At 32.1% G+C, this 18,756-nt stretch overlaps 1 protein-coding gene across 2 annotated transcripts in view; it reads left to right on the forward strand.

The window, feature by feature from the left end:
• The first annotated feature begins 8,816 nt into the window (after positions 1–8,816).
• LOC137930995 (uncharacterized) overlaps positions 8,817–18,756 on the forward strand; it is a 78,668-nt gene continuing 68,728 nt past the window's right edge. For both annotated transcript variants that reach the window (XM_068774377.1, XM_068774378.1), the window contains exon 1: positions 8,817–8,935. The gene's annotated coding sequence lies outside the window, so the exon portion shown is untranslated. The remainder of the gene's footprint in view (positions 8,936–18,756) is intronic.

Consider the following 18,756-nt stretch of genomic DNA (forward strand, 5'->3'; position numbering starts at 1 on the left):
CGCAAGTCTTAGTCTTCTACCGCTGGAGTATCACAGTTCGCACTCTGACATAACGAACATATATTCACGATGTTGGCACCATGCAATCAAGCAGCTTACGTAACCTGCGTCTACCCTTAATAATTCATCATTAATAATTAGATAGTTACAAAAGTGGTTTAAAATAATTGATTTTACAATCTCAACTCGAATTACAAACCGTTTACGCCCATAGATGCCCTCTGCAAGCTATAAGCCTCTCCTAAAGATATTTATTGGGGGTATACCGTGATCGCCACGGTTGGCAGGTGGGTGCGATCGCAATGTGGTGTTATAGTACACAGAGGACGCTGTTGTCCATCCTGTAGAAACTTGTTTATGGGCAGTGGCAATGAATTAATACACAATGTGTGAATTATATGAGATTGTATTTTTTAAATGATTACAGCCGGGCTACGACTGTTCATATTAATAAAGCGATATAACATTAAAATCATTCATGTTTATGAAGCCCTGTATGAAAGCTGAAGTAAAATTGTATTTCTTACAAACCGTGAACTTTGCAAATACATTTTTATCATTCTATAGAAAACTTTCATATTCTGGTTCATTTTCAAAGTCATTAGGAAGCTTCGCCCAGACGACAGTCTAACTGTTGCCATTCATTTCGCCTCGATAACTTTGGCCATTATCATACTCGTTTGCGTTCGAACCTTTACGCCCAATAAAGCCCATTGCTTGGGAAATTAAAAGTTCTCCAACTTTTCATTTCCTTACGCCGTAATTACATTTTAAATAAAGAATTTTCAATTTTTGGCTTTTTTCCTATTAAAAGAAGTCTTTTTGTCTGAGTATTTTTGTTTGATATTAGAATCACTTTTAAACATGCAATTCTTGTTAGTTTTTTAATTAGGTGGGTGATAAATTTTGCTCATCGACCTTTCGAAAGAGACAATCAGCTAATTTCGGCTTCATAGAGCGTTGTCTCTGTCGAACGTCAGACAAATGGTCACATAAATAGTTTTAAAATAAGGATTTAAAGTGTATATTTAGATTACTAAACAATTAATATTAACTGATTATTTTGGACATGGTATACATGGTGAAATAAATATATTTATAAATAAAAAAAAATAATTCCAGGGACATACCTACTCCAGGTGGCCAAATAACTCTTAGCAAGTTTCCACTTATGCTAAAATATTTGTAGCATTAATTATTTTATACCGTGTGTTAATGTTTCTGTTTTGAGAATTTTAAATGAATAACAAAAAAAAAAACAATAAAACACCCACAGCGGCAAATATTGCTCATATTTGCCGCTGTGGTATAGCATCGTTTAGTACAAAGACTTTTAATACCGACGATATTATAATTAATAAATACAGAGTGATTGGTTAAAGATGTGAATGAAGTTAAACTTTAAAGCTTATACACTTATTTCAAATCAACTAGTTATAAACTGATCACTCTGAAATGAGTTATTATAATTTATTTTTTCCATTGGAATACAACAGGCCTATGTTTCTGGTAGTAGAAAGTCGGCAGGTACAGACAGTAAACAGTAATTAACTTTAATATAAAGCATTTCGAATTTTGAAAACGTTGTTTTTTACTATATTATCATTACGTTATGTGTTTGTGGTATTCTACCTAGGGCCGGTAGATCTCGGAGGTAGTAACAATACGAAGTTCGAAGTAGAAGTATATATATTCATTCAAGTCTCGCCCGTATTTATGCCGTTGTATATAAAGAATTATATCTCTGTGGAATTCCCCTTTTCAACATGCCGCTGCCGATAACGCAATGTATTATCTACATATTATTTCTGAAACTATTAATTTATGGATAGGATGTATTGTGCACTTATTGAAAGCGTGCTATATATTCACCACTTTAAGGCTTTTAAATTTACAATTAATTACTCCGTACATGTAATTTAAACATGATTATCCAGTAATTAAATGTGTTAAGACGTTAAGTTATATCATAATAATAATTTGTGTGCGTCATGAAAATAACACTACAATAAAACAATTTTATAGTAATTAAAATAAACAAACTCAGACGTGTGTTTTTCATGGGTACTTTTACAGTATACCTAATACAATAGTAAACCAATTTATTCCCAAGCCTAATATAATAATTTAAAAAATCCTTAAATTTCATCATCATCATCATTTATGCTATAGGATGGCCTAGATATAGATCTCCCTGGTCTATTACCAATAGCACGGATTGGACTGACAGTTGTCAGCATTCAAAGTCTTTCAAAAACCATGACAAAGTCAATGTCCACCTTGTGAGTGATGACAAGTGACATATTCCCCTTTCATATTGTTCAAAATTATAGATTTCTGAACGGGGAAGTACCGCAACTCGTGCAACAAATTCATTTCGTTCATCAAGCGAATCTAAGGCGGACACGCTTGGCGAATGAAATAGGAGGTACGTAGAAGGAATGATGATACTTCGCCAAGTGCAGCTGGACATGGTATTGGTCCAGATGTTCACGGAACTCGAGGAACTCTCAGAGCACCAGTTTAAGCTCAAGGAGAGTCCTTCGTGCTTCTTCTGTGAAACGGGGGTGGACCAGACCGTGCTGCACCTGGTCACCGGCTGTCCCGCATTTTGGAGGCAAAGAACGGAACTGGAAATGGAGGTAGGAAAGAAGGTGGAGGTTTGAAATATCGCCTCCTGGTTGGGCGACGAAAAGAGTCGCCCTATATTCCTGAAATACAGCAATGAAGTAATTAAAAAAGTCATAAATAAAAGTAAAACCTATTAGGAAGGGTCTGGTAAAACTGTAAAAATTTGTATTGTAATTTAGAAGGTAAACATTGTATTAAAGAACTAGAAACTAACAATAAAAAAGATAGCAAAAGATAGATAAAAAAGTGGAAAAAAATACAATTAATAAAGCTGTACTGTGATATAAAGAAGTAATTTATTGTAGCGTTTTAAGAGCGGAAGAGAAGGAAGGAAGGTGATGTGTGTGAGAAGACATATACAGCAAGAGAGTATGAGATATTGTGACGAAAAATAGATTATGAATGAAAGAAATTGTGAAGAATATGAGGAAAGAAAGAAAAATAAAAATGGGAATGTGAAATATTATATAACATAGTAAAAAGATTCTGTCTCTCCCTAGATAGGGGCGAACGAGTATAAAAAAGCGATATTAGTTATGGATCGTGTCGTTGTCGTCACGTGTGGCTTTAATAGACCATATCGAAGCAATTCAAGCGCGAAGCAATGGAGCGAAAGCATTTGCTTCGCCGAAATTTAACCCGCCAAGGTCGCAGCCAGCGACCAACACTTCACTCTCCTGTTTAATAATTCCTGTTGAAACAAAAGCATTTATTTTGTTCATCGTTTAAAACTTCGTAAAACTGTTGTATTGTGAATAAAGGTTAATTAAAACAGGTAACGTATCAGATTATTTCTAAGAGTAAGATCATACGAAATTGAGAATTTTTTTTTTAATTTCAGTAAAAGGATGTCAACTGCTGAATAAGCCTTTTTCAAAGATTTCCAATATGACCGGTTGGAATCTGTTTACCTTGGCGGATGTTGCTGCTGTAAGCTGCGTGTATCGGTGATCTCCGCTTCAGAATCGAGCCCGGGGCCATCTATCCTGCGCGATATTCGGCCTGTCTACTGCCACTATAAGTTGCCGATGGGATATGACGAAATTTGGGAAATTAACGTTTAGATTTTCAAATAATCTAAATGTAATACAGCATGATTTGTGTTAGGTGTAAAAGTTTTAAATGAATAAATGTATATCACATTTACTGTCAATTAAGGTAAAACATTTCAGAGGGATAACTATTAACAGGATGATTTGAAATATGCTTAAAAGCCTAAAACCTTTTGCTTGCTAACGCTATGTTGCAGTTTATATACATTTATATATATTACACCTCTTTAAAGGTTTTACATCTATAACCAACCACCCTGTACGTATAGTTAATCGGATACTGATTAGCGCTTTCCATTTTCGTGGCTATTTCAAAAATTCATTTAAATAATATCAGAAGCAACGGAAATAAATTTATCATATTTATTCCGTTTATTACAAAATTTTCGTCGTGGTCGTGTGCGGAGATAAACATGGTGCTTTTTGACTTTTTTGATGATTGTTTACAAGATGATTTGAACAACAATTTTTATTGTAGTGTAACTAAAAAATATTTATCCGTTTTATCACAGTAATTTTATGTCAATAAATGATCTCTTTTCATTTGCCATTACCTGGTATGCTCGTCTAACTTTATAAAAATAAACTTAAATAAATACAAAGTCAGTAAAAATATCACACTAGTCGAATATTGTAATTAAATTGTCTTTTTGTACTAATCACATATAACCAATTAGAAAAAGTGACACTAAATGTCTACAGATAATTGGAGATGGTTATAGAAAATTAACTAAATCTCTACCTTCATTAGAATTTATTTTAAGTCGAAATAAACCGTGGCTTTAAAAACTTTAACTACGAAAATAACTATACAGTGTATACCCGTTATGAACCTAAAGAAGTTCATAGCGCTGGAAAATCGACAAAGATAAAGCATTCGAGGCCCGTATAAGCCGTGCACTGTGTCGAATGTTGACCTCCGATGTTGCGTAATTCCTATGGGAATTATACTAATAAACTAGTACATAAATTATTAGATTAATTTGTAATCACAGGTGTGAAATGCCTTTAGGATTAGTAGATATAATTATTCAATGAACAAAGGTTATATGTATACAACTACTCCGGGTAAATATATGACTATTCTTCTAGAAACAATTCTAGATGGGAACTAATTACAAGTGGTTTTTAAGACTGTCCGGAAGGCTAGTCGGGTACTGTTCTATAGAGAAAATTAAGAATCAATATGTTTCTTGCGTGGAGTAATGGCGAGGAATTATAAAGCCAGGTGTTATCGATGTGCTGTATAAAATGTATATAAATAAAATAAAATGGTACCGAATATCTCATTACTAGCGCCCGAATTCAAATCGGCGTTCGAATTTGAATTCGAACTCTCAATAATAATTTAGCTTTAAAAAGATTTGTGGTGATAGTGGCCAGTAATATGTTCTCAAGATTGAGTTTTGTTTTTACATGTTATGCATCGTGATATAACCTTTCCTTTTTTTAATATTTCTAATTTTAGTGTATTTCTATGTTATTTTATATTCAATTTTGTATTATTGTAATGTACTTTTTTATTTATTTAGCTGAATAATCGATATCTTATCTTCAGTTCGTGATATATTTTTTTATTAAAGGTATATTGTGGTTAAATATGAAGCAATAAACAAAAAAGAGTGTAATCTTATCAAATAAATCTGAGTGTTTGTAAATTTCTTATTTTTCTAGTTAAAATATAAAGGATATATTTCATAAAAAAAATCTTTTAGCTACTAAAATGGATTTATTCTTGAAATTTGATTGATTCGAATAAGCGTGTTCGTTGAACTTTCCTAACTGAATAATTCACGTTCCGCTCAAGTCAAATTATTGTTCTGTTCCTGTCAGTTACAAATGTAATAGCTACAATATGTATTGTTAAGTTATTCAAGCTTACATTTAATATTGTTTATTTAAGTTTTCCTCGATGGTGTCTTAGTCGATTATTATTTGTAAGAAAGTTATACCCCTCAAGTTTTTAAAATACTAAAAATGAGTATTCCACTCTTCTTTGATCTTTGTTTAATTTTTAAGAATATGTATCGTCTTCGCTTTTTGAAAAGAAATAAAAGAAAGAGGCATTGTAAGAGAAAAGATTGTTAAAGAATTCCATGTTTGTATTTTAAAATAATGATTCAAATTAAGAACTGTAATCAACGTGAAAATTATCGAGAAATCAAATAATCGATAAAGCAAATTGTTTTTAAAATATCTAGAGTAAAGCCATTTAGCACAAAGTTTTTTGCGAATGTTTTTAAAGGATCGGTAAATTCCTGTATGGTGCAGAATTTGAGCAATCTATGTTCAATCTAATACGATAGATTCAATGCCTGCGGCAACACTAGGCAATCACAAATTGCACTTTTGTACGTCAACCAGAGCCAGTGTAGGTATGCTATAAAACCTTTTAAATAAATGAAATTTCTTTGTTGGAACTTTATTGCCTCGCTAAGGTAAATTTTTGATGAGATGTTAGTAGTTATTTTTAGATTTTAAGTACATTATTAAATATTATATTAATGTTTTTTTTTCGAATTTCTACTTAACGTTCGAACACGATAACACTTGTCGTAAATAACACGACCTCAAAAATTCAAAATTATTCGTCGAATTTTTGATAAAGATTTAAAAACGTAATACATTCTAATTGTTTCTTTTTTATTTTATTTCACTCTTAATTGTCAAATCGAATTTTAATTTCAAATTTCCTGTATAACTTTTTATGTAAAAAATGGCTGAGAAATTAAGTTACTTTCAGCAGTCGACTGCCAGTGTGTATAGCTTTGCCCGAGAAAACTAACAATAAATTTAAAAAATTTCTTATGACGGTTCCGCAGAGTTTTGACATAAATATCTTTTATATACATTTTGATCGGTTACAGGTGTAAAAGCTTTAAAAGGACGAATACATTAGCAGAATTGCTGTCAATTAATGTGTGGTACACCCAATTCAAAAATCAATAGTAACAGAAATAACACATAGCGTAATGATAATGTATTTAGAAAAAATATTTAAAAGCGGATTATTACATATCAAAATTAAATATTGTTTATCCTCAGTTTGTACACTTTATACTGCTAGAAAATTTCGGCCTGTCGCATTTCAATAGGATTTTAGAGTAATCACTTTATACAGGATTTTGATTGAAAATAGACATAAAAGCTTTAAGCTTTTGGTTAACAAATGACCTATGTATTCACCCCTTTAAAATTTTTAATCGTACAACCAATAACTCTACTAGTAGCTATATATGGTTCAAAACATGTATTGATATGTTATAATTGTATAATATATATTATGTTATAACATACGTACGTATCACATACGGTTATGGGATATCATTTTTAATAGGTTTGTCTATTGTTAGGTACAGTTTAACCAGTCGAATAAATCTCTTAATTGTAACTAAAGTTTGAACTCCTTTGGGGATTTTAGCTTTTTAGATAAGAATGATTGGTAGGTAGCCTAGCATTTACGTCACTTGCGTGACCATTCAGATCTATCTTAGGGTCATAAAATAGTATATTACAATAGCACATATGATAATTTTAATAGAGTCCAAAAATTATGCAGAGTGAAAAAAAAGTTCAAAATAGCATCAGGAAAGAATTGATAAATTGATCTTACTTAAATATTATTTGTAGACGTTTATTTAAAAATTAATTATAATTTGTATTACGAGTAATTTTTTTCAACAATCTCTTAAAAATTGAACCAAATTATGTCAATGTGATTAACTCTACGAGTGTAGTGTTTGTTAAAGGGTAAGCTTTATTGTGATTGTAATGAAAAAAAAATATTATTCAATATCATCATTTCAGCCGTAGAACGTCCACGGACATAGGCACCCCCCATAGATTTCCAATATGTCCTGGATGCGGCGTCTATCGACTTTTGACCATATCAACAAGGTTGTCCGTCCACCTAATGTGTTGCCACCTTGCCAATTCGTGGTTTTTATTCCAGAACCTTAAGGCATAGACAACTTTAAGTTATTAATATATCAGTTAATTAATTTTTTTGACTAATGTAATATATAATGTAACATACAAAATTTATATTAATCACAATACGTTGATACACTACTGTTGGTAAATATCAGTCCAGACTTCGGTATCAATGAAGACGGAATTGTCTACTAATCTTAACAATAGAAATCTCAATGTTGTTTGGTGTAAAACAACTATTCCTTAATTCGAATCAATCCATTCGGGGCGTGGTCAACAGTATTCAAAAATAATTATCTTATTTAATTGTTTAACGAAGAATGTGTACTTAGCTATTTAAACTATTAAAGATGTTACACTGGAAATATTTTGTAAGAGATAACAAAATAAGTAGAATTTTAAAAGGAATAAATTACGCTTTGACAGAATATTATCTACTAAAGAATTTATTGCCGCGTTTTCGAATGGTAACAATGAATTTAACTTAATTCTAATACCAATTTATTTACGCCCTTGTCTATTTTACCCTTATTGTTACAAATTTGCTTGTGACAGATTTTGCAACAATTCAAATTTTGTAAAATCCCTTCGGCGTCTATTTCTATCAAAACAGTACTGCGGTAGCTTTATCGCGTAACTGGATTTATGAGATTCCGTTTTTAGTCTTAAACAGCCACCACGAAAACGGCGGAGCGTATGACTTTTTAAAACTTTTCATACGATGACACTGTCAGATAGATTAATGTATATTGTCGTATGTACTCGTACATAATCCACAATATATGAATACCTTGCCAATCTTTTCTTGTCATATCTAATATCTAAAGATCATTTACTTGTTTTTTTTTTTTTTTAAATATTGTGTTACTATATCTTCTTAGATTTAAGGTACACATTGTTACGTACCGAATTTTTAATGTTAACTGATCGACGCAGTGATTTAATATACTGTTAATATGTTTTAATAATAATAATAACCATTTATAATAACGTAAATTGATAGTTTTGTTGTACGAATAAATAAACAAAGCGATCGATTCATTTGAATGATTTAAATGAATGCACTTCCTCAGTGTGGATCTCTAAAAACGAGAAATGCATACAAAATCTAAGTTAATCACGCATGTTCTATCGTGGTACGGAGGGTCAGCCCCTCTTACCTCGCCAAAGAGGGCGGCCTCAGTCCTCCTCCGAGCTCAGCCGAGTGTACACGTGTCGGCTTGTTGGAAAACAGTGACGATATAATCGCCAAAACGTTTCTTTGAATACAACCGTGTAGTGACTTATCAAATATAATAAACAGTTTGGATTTTCCTTCTGTAAGTATTTAATACTTTTCTATTTAGTTATAACTACATGAGGTTACAATTGAAAAGGCAAAACCGAGCGGCATTCTTGTATTACAGTTAGAGTTAAAACTATCGTTATTAAGTTTAATTTAAGTGTAGTAATTTATATATATATATATATAATAAACTTTGTATATAGATAAAATAAGTGTAATAGAAAAATAGGTAATATATTTGAGCGAATAAAATATGACAGGTTTGAAATAAACAGAACTAATTAGCCAACTGAAAATGTTACCTGTTGAATTTGCATTATGAAATTTGAAAGCCAATTATAATCTTCGTATTTGCTCATTGTTTCGCTCTGTATATGTAATAGCAAGATTAAAACATTTAATGATGCCGCGTGTGGATTATCTTCCTTATTTCGTAAATAATATCTAGGTTTTGACGCCATTTTAATTAAAATTTCATCGTAATTTTTTTATTTTCTTAAAATGTATTTTCAAATGTCTTTTGTTGTTATGTATCTTAAATCTTTGCATACAACTGCTACAAGTGTTTCAAAAATATTGATATATTTTACAGAAAAAAAAGGTTTCGATTTTTAAGTTACTAAATAATTAAGATTGACGTGAGTAGAAAGATGCAAACTGTAAGTATAATATATTTGTTTATCCTTATAAGTAATTTAAGGCTACTGAATGTAAAATAGTAACAAATGATTCATCTTCATTGTTTAATATAACAATTGGTGAACGATATAAAAGGAGCGGTATTAGTAATAGATAAGCTGTGGTAGCTCAGTGGTAAAAGACTGAGATTTGCGATCATAGGTCGTGGGTTAGATTTCTAAGATACAGTATTATATATAATTTGTGCGTACATTATACGGGATTGTCACTACTCAAAAGCAAGATTTCAGAGGATGGGTAGTGGCTTCCTCTGCGTACTATACCACAATGCGATCGCCAACCCCTGTCAAGCGTGGTGATTATAAGTTACCATCCGAAAAGTTTCTGTATTTTATATAACCACTTTCTTTACTTTACTATCATTATGTTATCTTTGATTTTTGGATAGCATGTACCATATTTTAATTGACAACTTACGCAGTATACATTTTTCTCTCTTAATTTTAAATTATACTTTTAACCAATCATTCTGTGTATACTTTTGTATTAATGTTTCGTGTACCTCAAAACAAAATTTGATGCGACAACAAAGTTGGGTTTTACTCTAGTCTAACTTATAACAATAGTCCCGGTATTATAAATTCAAAATCCTCTTGAATTACAAATACATGTACTTATTTCTATTTATTATTTTCACTTTTAATATTGATTAATTAGATCATTATTAAAATTGAAAATGCTTGAAGATTGGTATACGCGTTCTAAAAATATAATAAAAAAGGACAACGCATGCTTGTAAAATACAATCTTTTCACGGACAGGTTTTTATAATAAAATGGGCAAACGCAAGACATTTTTTGTACGCCCCTTTTGCACCTGCCTGTAAGGTAAATGGAGAGACAATATTTACAGGCAGAGTCGTTTTATCTTTTGAGTTATTACTGTCGTACATGCAGAATTTAATTTAGCCGACGCACTTATTCTGGTCACGTTTTAGCAATTAAATATACTTTTAACTCGCTGGCTAATAGTTCATCTATTATGGTATCTGTGCATCCTCAGATTTTTAATTATTAATCCTTATATCGTCACATAACACATATATTTATCGTAAATTCTGAAAATTATTAATATTTCAAAAATATTTGTTACAAAAACCAGCATGTTAAATTTAGGTTTTAACATATAGCTTATAGCATTTAGCATATCGCATATAGCAGTAAGCATACAGCATTCATTATTTTGACGTCTCCGAACTGGTAGGTCTTTACATTCATATGAAATGCATTTATAATGAACAGTTCAGAATAAAAGGCGACCTCTTGCATATATTCTCCAAGTAGGAAGTCCTAACCTTCAACACAGTCGACCTTCTATTAATTCGAGATTTTGTACATATATTTTATTACGTTCTCACTATATGAAGAAACCGATTGTTGCAATCTTGATTATATTTTTTATTACGTCTGTTATTTTTTTTAACTTCATTATTATACTTTATGCGGATTCCGGTAATTATATTAACATGGTATATCTTTATTAAGTATACCCAATGCTAAAGTAAATAAAGTGAGTTTTTGTTACAAATTATTTTAAAACTTCGAAATATGTATGACTCAATTAGTAAATTTGCGTAAAAGAAGTTGTATAACAACATCGTTATCTTATCTCGGGTCCAAAAATGTACGGAACTGTATTGTGAGAGAGGCGTACAAAACGACCGCTCGAGGTAAAAGTCGACAGCACTGAAAGCATTGCCTCGTTTGATCGTTATCTGTGCCATTAAATAATTGTACTATTGTATAATCTGTACATATTTCGAACACAATTAAAACTTATATTTGTGAACTTAGTATCGTAAAAAACATAATAAGATGGAGGAAAATTCTTTCGCATTTATTATAAAAACTGGAGATAAATATTTTCAAAATTCATTTATATTTAAGTATAGTTAAAAGTATCATTCCGTTCAATGACTTTTGTCGTTTTGTTGGTGACATGATACTTTCACTATAAAAATCCACTTTTTCAAAAATGGCGTTCCTTTTGTTTGTAACTATCGACTCGATGGAGATGCATCTATGATTTCTTAAATTCCCAGATTGAAAACGCTTAGACCAACCTTGTGGTACTCTTATTACACTGCTTTGGTCACAAAAATTTTTCGTTTTTATTGCATGTTTTTATTCGATTAACTCATTTTGGCAGAAAGAAATGAGAAACAACAGACACAGCTAAATAGATTTTGTAATAAGTTTATAAATACTATGTGTGAAAAGACTTGTAAAATATCGTTATATTTACATTAATGATATTAATAAACATGTCGAAATCCGTAATATTAGAATTTATGGCACAAAACTGGTCTACGAACGCTGAAATGATAAAATTTTCGGTTGAATACCCTACAGCGCATTTGCTGTTACGGACTGTAAAAAAAAACGACGGAACGTTCCATTGTACGTGGCTCGGTGAAAATTGAAAATACTTTTTTAAAAATCGAAATAGGTTTGTTGTAGTTTTCATTTTGAATATTTACCTGATATTAAAACTCTTTACTCCGCTCTTTACTTTAAGGTTAAAATTATGTTAGTAGAGGTCTTTATTTTTATCTTTTCTACACAGCATAGTGTAAAGGCATTTATGTTTTTTTTTAAGTCAAATTGCTCAGTAATATGTAAAATTACCGGCCAGTAACATACCTGCTATCTTACGTCTATAGACGAAAAGCTGCTACGTAGGATTAAAAATATCATAACTCCGTTTTTAACTCTCAGATAAACACTGCTTTTGTCTTCCTCTGCATTATCCATTAATAAAAATCAACAAATTATAAATACGATTCTACGGTTGCAATCAATCATGTTTTTATAAAATTCGTTTGATTTTTACAACATTAAAGGATTATGTATTTAAAGCCCTAATTACATCTTGACGTCTTTACTTTTTTTTTAATGTAACAATTTTACCGTCGTCATAAGCGGCCAGTTACAAATAGAACAGCCAAAGACATTTTATAACTGGTCTATACGTACTATTTGCGAATAGATTTTCTTTCATAATAGGCATAGCGCATACTTTGGTTATAGTCTCAAAAGTCTGAGATTAAAGGGTCGGCGCACGTTGGTTTTAAAAGGAAACTAATACTTTGATATGACAATAAAATAATGAAAGGTTAATCAACGTACTTTCATAGTTAACTTGAATATGTAATTAATGCGGTTAAACCACACGTGCACGACCCTGGCCTGATTGCATACAGCCACGTCCCTGAACACTTTCCACAAAACGACATCATTTAAATAACACGTGACGTCGTTCAATAATTATTCCATATCTCTGACAGTTACAAATAAATCCCGTTTTCAATATGTCGCTGAAGAACTTGTGTTTTATTTATTTAGCAAACGCTTGATACAAAATGTTACCGATATTGTTTATTTTAATTATATTGTTAATAATATTTTTCGAAATATTTTCTATTTAAATTTTATCTCTCATAAATGAAAAAAATATTTAACTGAAAATCATTTGTTCATTCGTTTTAGCAAATATTTTAATAAATAAATTTATTCTAACAACATCCCCCGGTACTCCCCTGGTGGGAGAGAGACAACACGTGCTTGTGCACAGGTAGAGCCCAAAAATGGTTTCTTTAGTTACTTTATTAGTAACTCATTAAAGATGCATTCATAAATTTTTTTAAAAAACGAAACTTTCGGTGCGTTCGAATAATAATTCACTCCACCGAGTGTGCCCTTCCGTTGCGCTTGCTGGTCCGTGGTCTCCATCTAGAACCTAAAGTTTCCAGCGGCCGTCCGTTTTGTGCGCTGTGTGGTATGCCGATTCTCTGGACTATGTCGGCTGAATATCCTTAGATCTATTTTAAAGTCTTACTGGCTTTATAGATGCAAGACTTAAAAGGCATTAAAATAATTAAAACCACAGATTCAAATCTTCGCTGCCCCGAAGAAACTGCTCGTTTAAACCTCACACCTGCGATCCATACGTCGAGCTTAGATAAGAAAAGTCTCACTATCTTCCTTGTAACTATGAAGTTGACACCTGTTATTAGATCTCCTGTCTTTGTTTCCCATGCAGCAGTTTGTGAAGAGTGATAGAAACGGGTAAGAATTATGAATTGATATTCTAAATTTTTACTTCGCACCGATTTTCCACTTGGCTCTCTATAGCAAATTTCTATAACGTATGCTCGATGCAGATTATTTAGTGTTTTGGTAACAAGTTTGACTTTTGAAAAAGCATCATTATACGAGGGCCAAACTAAAAGTTTTTAGAACTGGCAACTTAAAAGCATTATATTAAAAAAATTAGTTTAAATTTTGAAAATAGAACTCTTTACCAATAATATTGAGTATACATTTCATTCATTTGTCATTTGTTTTACGATTTGGCGGCAAATTGAAAATTGTCTGTGCACGTCAGAATGAATTTAAGCCGAGAAAATTTTCGTGCAATGATTTTTTATGACTTTCGATGTCATATAAGTCAACAAGAAAGTTATGATAGACTTCGATTGGCTTTTCACGATGAAGCCCCATCTCGTGCCACAGTTTACAACTGGTTTAATGAATTCAAACGTGGTCGAACTAATCTCACCGATGATTTGCGTGAGGGACGGCCTTCTACAGCGACGACTGAAGACAATATCAGTGTTGTGCGGCGTATGATAGAGACTGACAAAAGAGTGACCTATCAGCAGATTCGGACAAGTCTAGGCATAGGTATGAGTCAAGTGCACAAAATCCTCCATGAACATTTAGCGGTCAGGAAGCTTTGTGCCCGCTGGATACCGCATAATTTGACCGAGGCTCAAAAACTCCGCCGTGTTGATTGGTGCCGAGAAATGATCCAAAAATTTAACGGAGGTGACTCAAATGCTGTGTTCGACATACTAACGGGTGACGAAAGCTGGATTTACTGTTATGATCCGGAAACCAAAAGACAGTCTGCTCAGTGGGTGTTTCCTTCCGAAGAGTTGCCAACTTAAGGGAAGAGAGGTCGAAGTGTTGGAAAAAAGATGGTGGCCTCGTTCTTCGGAAAGACAGGTCATTACGCGACAGTTGTCTTAGAGGATCAGAAAACGGTTAATGCAGAGTGGTACACTAACAACTGTTTGCCACTTGTCTTGGAAAAAGTTCGAGAGAAACGACCTCGCAGCAGGATCCTCCTTCATCACGACAATGCCTCGTCGCACACCGCCAGGCAAACGATCGACTATTTGGCGACCTCAGACGTGGAATTACTGGGTCACCCGCCGTATAGCCCCGACCTCGCACCCTGCGATTTTTATTTATTCCCGAAAATAAAAGAAAAACTTCGAGGAAAACATTTTATGGACGCCGAAGAAGCAGTGGCTGCATTTCAAAACGCCGTCGAAGAGACCCCTAAGGCCGAGTGGGCAAGGTGCTTTTCTCAATGGCTCCATCGAATGCAGCGAAGTATTGATGTAAATGGACGCTATTTTGAAAAGTTATAATAAAACTAATAACTTGCTAGAATGCTTAGTTTTTGATTTTCTAAGAACTTTCAGTTTGACCCTCGTAATGTTAGTTTCTTTTGATATTTGCAGGCAACCTCTGCTCAATTTTTTTTTATTTGAAATATCCAAAACTTAAAACTTTGGATAATATGTTTTATTTTCAAAATATGTATTAGACAGTTATATTTGTAAGTTTAAATATTTTGCGAGAACTAACGTCGTACCTTTTTAAATATATTAACACGCTTCTTATTGTTGAAAGACAACATTAACTTTTTATTTGCAATAAATCCTTTTTCAATTACTCGAGATTTGCCGGACAATAATAGTTTAACAATTCCGAAGATAGTACCAAGAGAAGTGATATATCGAATTAACAATAATTAAAATCATGATCTGAAACATAAACATTAGAATATGTTTACTTAAAGTCATATTGCGAATTCGATTTATCACCCGGTGCGTTTTTAATGTATCAAAAAAGTTTTTATGTACATTTATATGCGACTGTTAAAATAATTAATAAATAGAAAGTAGCACATGTTTTTGATTAAAAACTTCTTGTTTACTTCTCAATATTTATCTATCTTTCTAGCAGTATCAAATGCCATACATAATTTTAACAGTTCCAATTTTAAAATCGTCTAGACATTGACATAAGTCATAACCTAAAAGTACTCATACTGAAATACAACACAATATTCTAAGGTAAAGGAACGCAATCATTTCTTTAAGTACATTACCACTCAGGCATATAAGTACATAAATAAGTAACTTCTCAATTGTGTTTGATGGACATGAAACAACATATTTTGTTATTTGAAAAAAAAAAGGCTTTGAATCAAACATCAAGGTGGCGTGACGTAAGTATTAGCTTGTACCTCGTGTTGGCATGCAGACAACTGCGCAATTATCACTAAGTATTATATTTAAAAAAATACGTACGACTTTCGCGGAGTATGACCCAAATACCCGAACACTTGCCTTGTTTCAAGAACATTCTATAGTATGTAGCTTCAAAAATGTGCACTGACCACATTGCATAACTTACTTTTTTATATATAAATATTTTTAAAAAGATTTTAATATTAATGTTGGATTATTCGGATACATTATAATTGAGCGTGCATTATGGTCGAGTAATGTGGCTCACAATCATAGGTAGCTGGTTCAATTCTCGAGTGCACACTATGCGAATTAAATAATAATTTTCGTGTTCATCAAAAGCATTTGTAAGGAAACCAATTAATCATCAGCATCATTTTAGTCGTTTGGATGTCTACGACTGGATAAAGCCTCCGTAAATTTCAATTAGAACCATAAACAGGTACCTTGAAGCCTCAGCGGGTAGTTCTGCGTGCTGAATGGCTTACCAACTGCCAGATCAACTTGCTAAGTCGCCAACAATATATCGCGTCTTTTATGGTAATACAGTATGTTTGTAATGTTACCTTATTGGTAAGAGTTTGAAATAAACAAGAGAGGTACTCTATTGTGGGCGTATACTTTAAAAGTAGTTCAGTAAGGACCCTTAAAACGTTTATTGGGTTAACAATGTTGTAATGAAGGTCGTAAAGCTGTAATTAAATCGATATAGAAGCGATCTTAGTTTCTGATAAATTAAGTTACCCTTAATTATCGGAACATCAATAAATTTAATGGGATCGGCTGCAGGAACCATTTAACCCCGTAAATTAATTTGTCGCCTGCCTATCGGCCATTAAATTGGATGTCGGATGGGACCGGCTTTCTTTGTTACAGGATGTTTTATTTTAATTATAAATTAATTATCTATCATTTCATTTATTCAATTTAATACCTGCGATGTTGTCTATTGTCTTATTGTAAGAAAATTTATATTATAATATTTACTTTTTTTAGCTTTTTGGTACACTTTCATTCAGTTTCCCTAGATTCAACTATAAAATAGATACGTTATTAATTCCAATATTTAAAAAATGCAATGTGCAGAAAGTGTAATTTTGTGAGAGTGAATAATAATCTCCACTAAATATATAAAGATTTCTAAATCTATTTGAGAGAGAACTGACGGAACGGAACGGCTGATACCCCCCTCCTCTCTTCGTTTTCATACCTAAGGCGCGGTACAGCGGTTTTAGGTAGCGCTTGCAGAAGAGCCAATCCACGCGCGAGCCAAACCTCTTTAAAACATTTTTGCTACTTTTCTTTGTCGAATTATTTAACTGTCAGGAATAACTTTATGATGTAAAACATATTATATACTCTTTAAAATTCGTGAAATCCTAACCGATTAGTGTTAACTAAACAGTATCTATTAGAATTGTGTTAGATTTTTAATATTTAGTTTTAATACATATATGTTGTACTTTTATTTATATTTTCAACAAATATCTGTAAAAATATAGTTACATTAAATTTATTTGCGACTCGCGAAACGTTCAAGTTTTGGAAAATGACTCGAAATGTCAAAAAGCTTGACCACCTCAGCACTATAAGATGTACCCTAAATAAATTAATAGCTAAGTACACCCTTGGAGTCTTTACCAGCACTAAAGTAAAAAGTCATACGTTTCCAAAAGGTGTACTTAGCAGATGTCATGACTTTAGCGACACGTAAAGCTAGATGCAAAGGCGTAATTGTGTTCTTTGTTTTCCAATTAGTTCGTTGACGCGTCCGTATGAGCGACCGACACGGTGTAATATTGACTGCGATATGCGTGGAATACTAATGCAGCGGAACAACTAACAGGAGAAATAAAAACAGAGGTTCCGATCGCGTTCGCAATTAACGAACCACGGACATAAAATAAATCATGATTTTTTTGTTTTCGAATGTCGACGCACGTATACAAAGTTGTGAATGCAGTCAAAGTACAAAATCTTGCACAAATATTGCATATTTCAATAAGAAACAGAATATTCAATATTATAATAAAAGAATATTTTATTTCTATAATTAAATATAAGTATAAGAAAAAAATGTTTTTAATTATTTTATCACTTGCACGATCCCATATACATATCTATAGTGACAAGTATATCATGATATATATATATATATATATATATATATATGTATATATATAATATGATATTACAGTTATGTATGTATTATAAATACTTTGTGTTGTATTTTAGTACATTGAACTTTCAATCTCTATCACTTGACCACCCGCTCTATTTTTCTTTCATAAATAAGTTCATCTATTGAACGGGATAAGACTAGAAGATCGCCGTTAGTATTTTTTATTGTTTATAAGCAAAAGTATGTAATCTCTATCTTGCTTGATGTTAAGCGATGACGATGTCTACGACGCTTGCCTGAACGATATCTATTCTCTCTTGAATTGAAGATTCCTTAGTTATAGCTAGCCAGAAACGGCTTCTTTTGCTTTTGTGTCTTGATGTATAATAAAGAGCTTAATAAATATATATCTGTCGTTACTTATGGCGTGTATTCCATATTGTGTTTAGTTCTAAAAGGCAACGATATCCATTGAAAATGTTTCTTGCAAATAAATCCTGCCACTAGTAAATAATATATTTGATTATTAAATATCATCGCAATATGAAAATGGCCCTTACTTAAATATTTATCTGTTAAATTGATGAAAAGGAATTTTGAATAGGTGAAAAGTATTAAAATAATTAATATCATGATATTCTTTCTGCCAAACCAAACTTCCTACATATAATATTATAACATTCGTGTAGAGAGTTCACAAATAAAT

This window comes from Battus philenor, unplaced genomic scaffold (genome assembly GCF_028537555.1).
Source record: "Battus philenor isolate CCGP_79_NKW_IND1 unplaced genomic scaffold, ilBatPhil1.0.hap1 SCAF_7, whole genome shotgun sequence".
NCBI lineage: Eukaryota > Metazoa > Arthropoda > Insecta > Lepidoptera > Papilionidae > Battus > Battus philenor.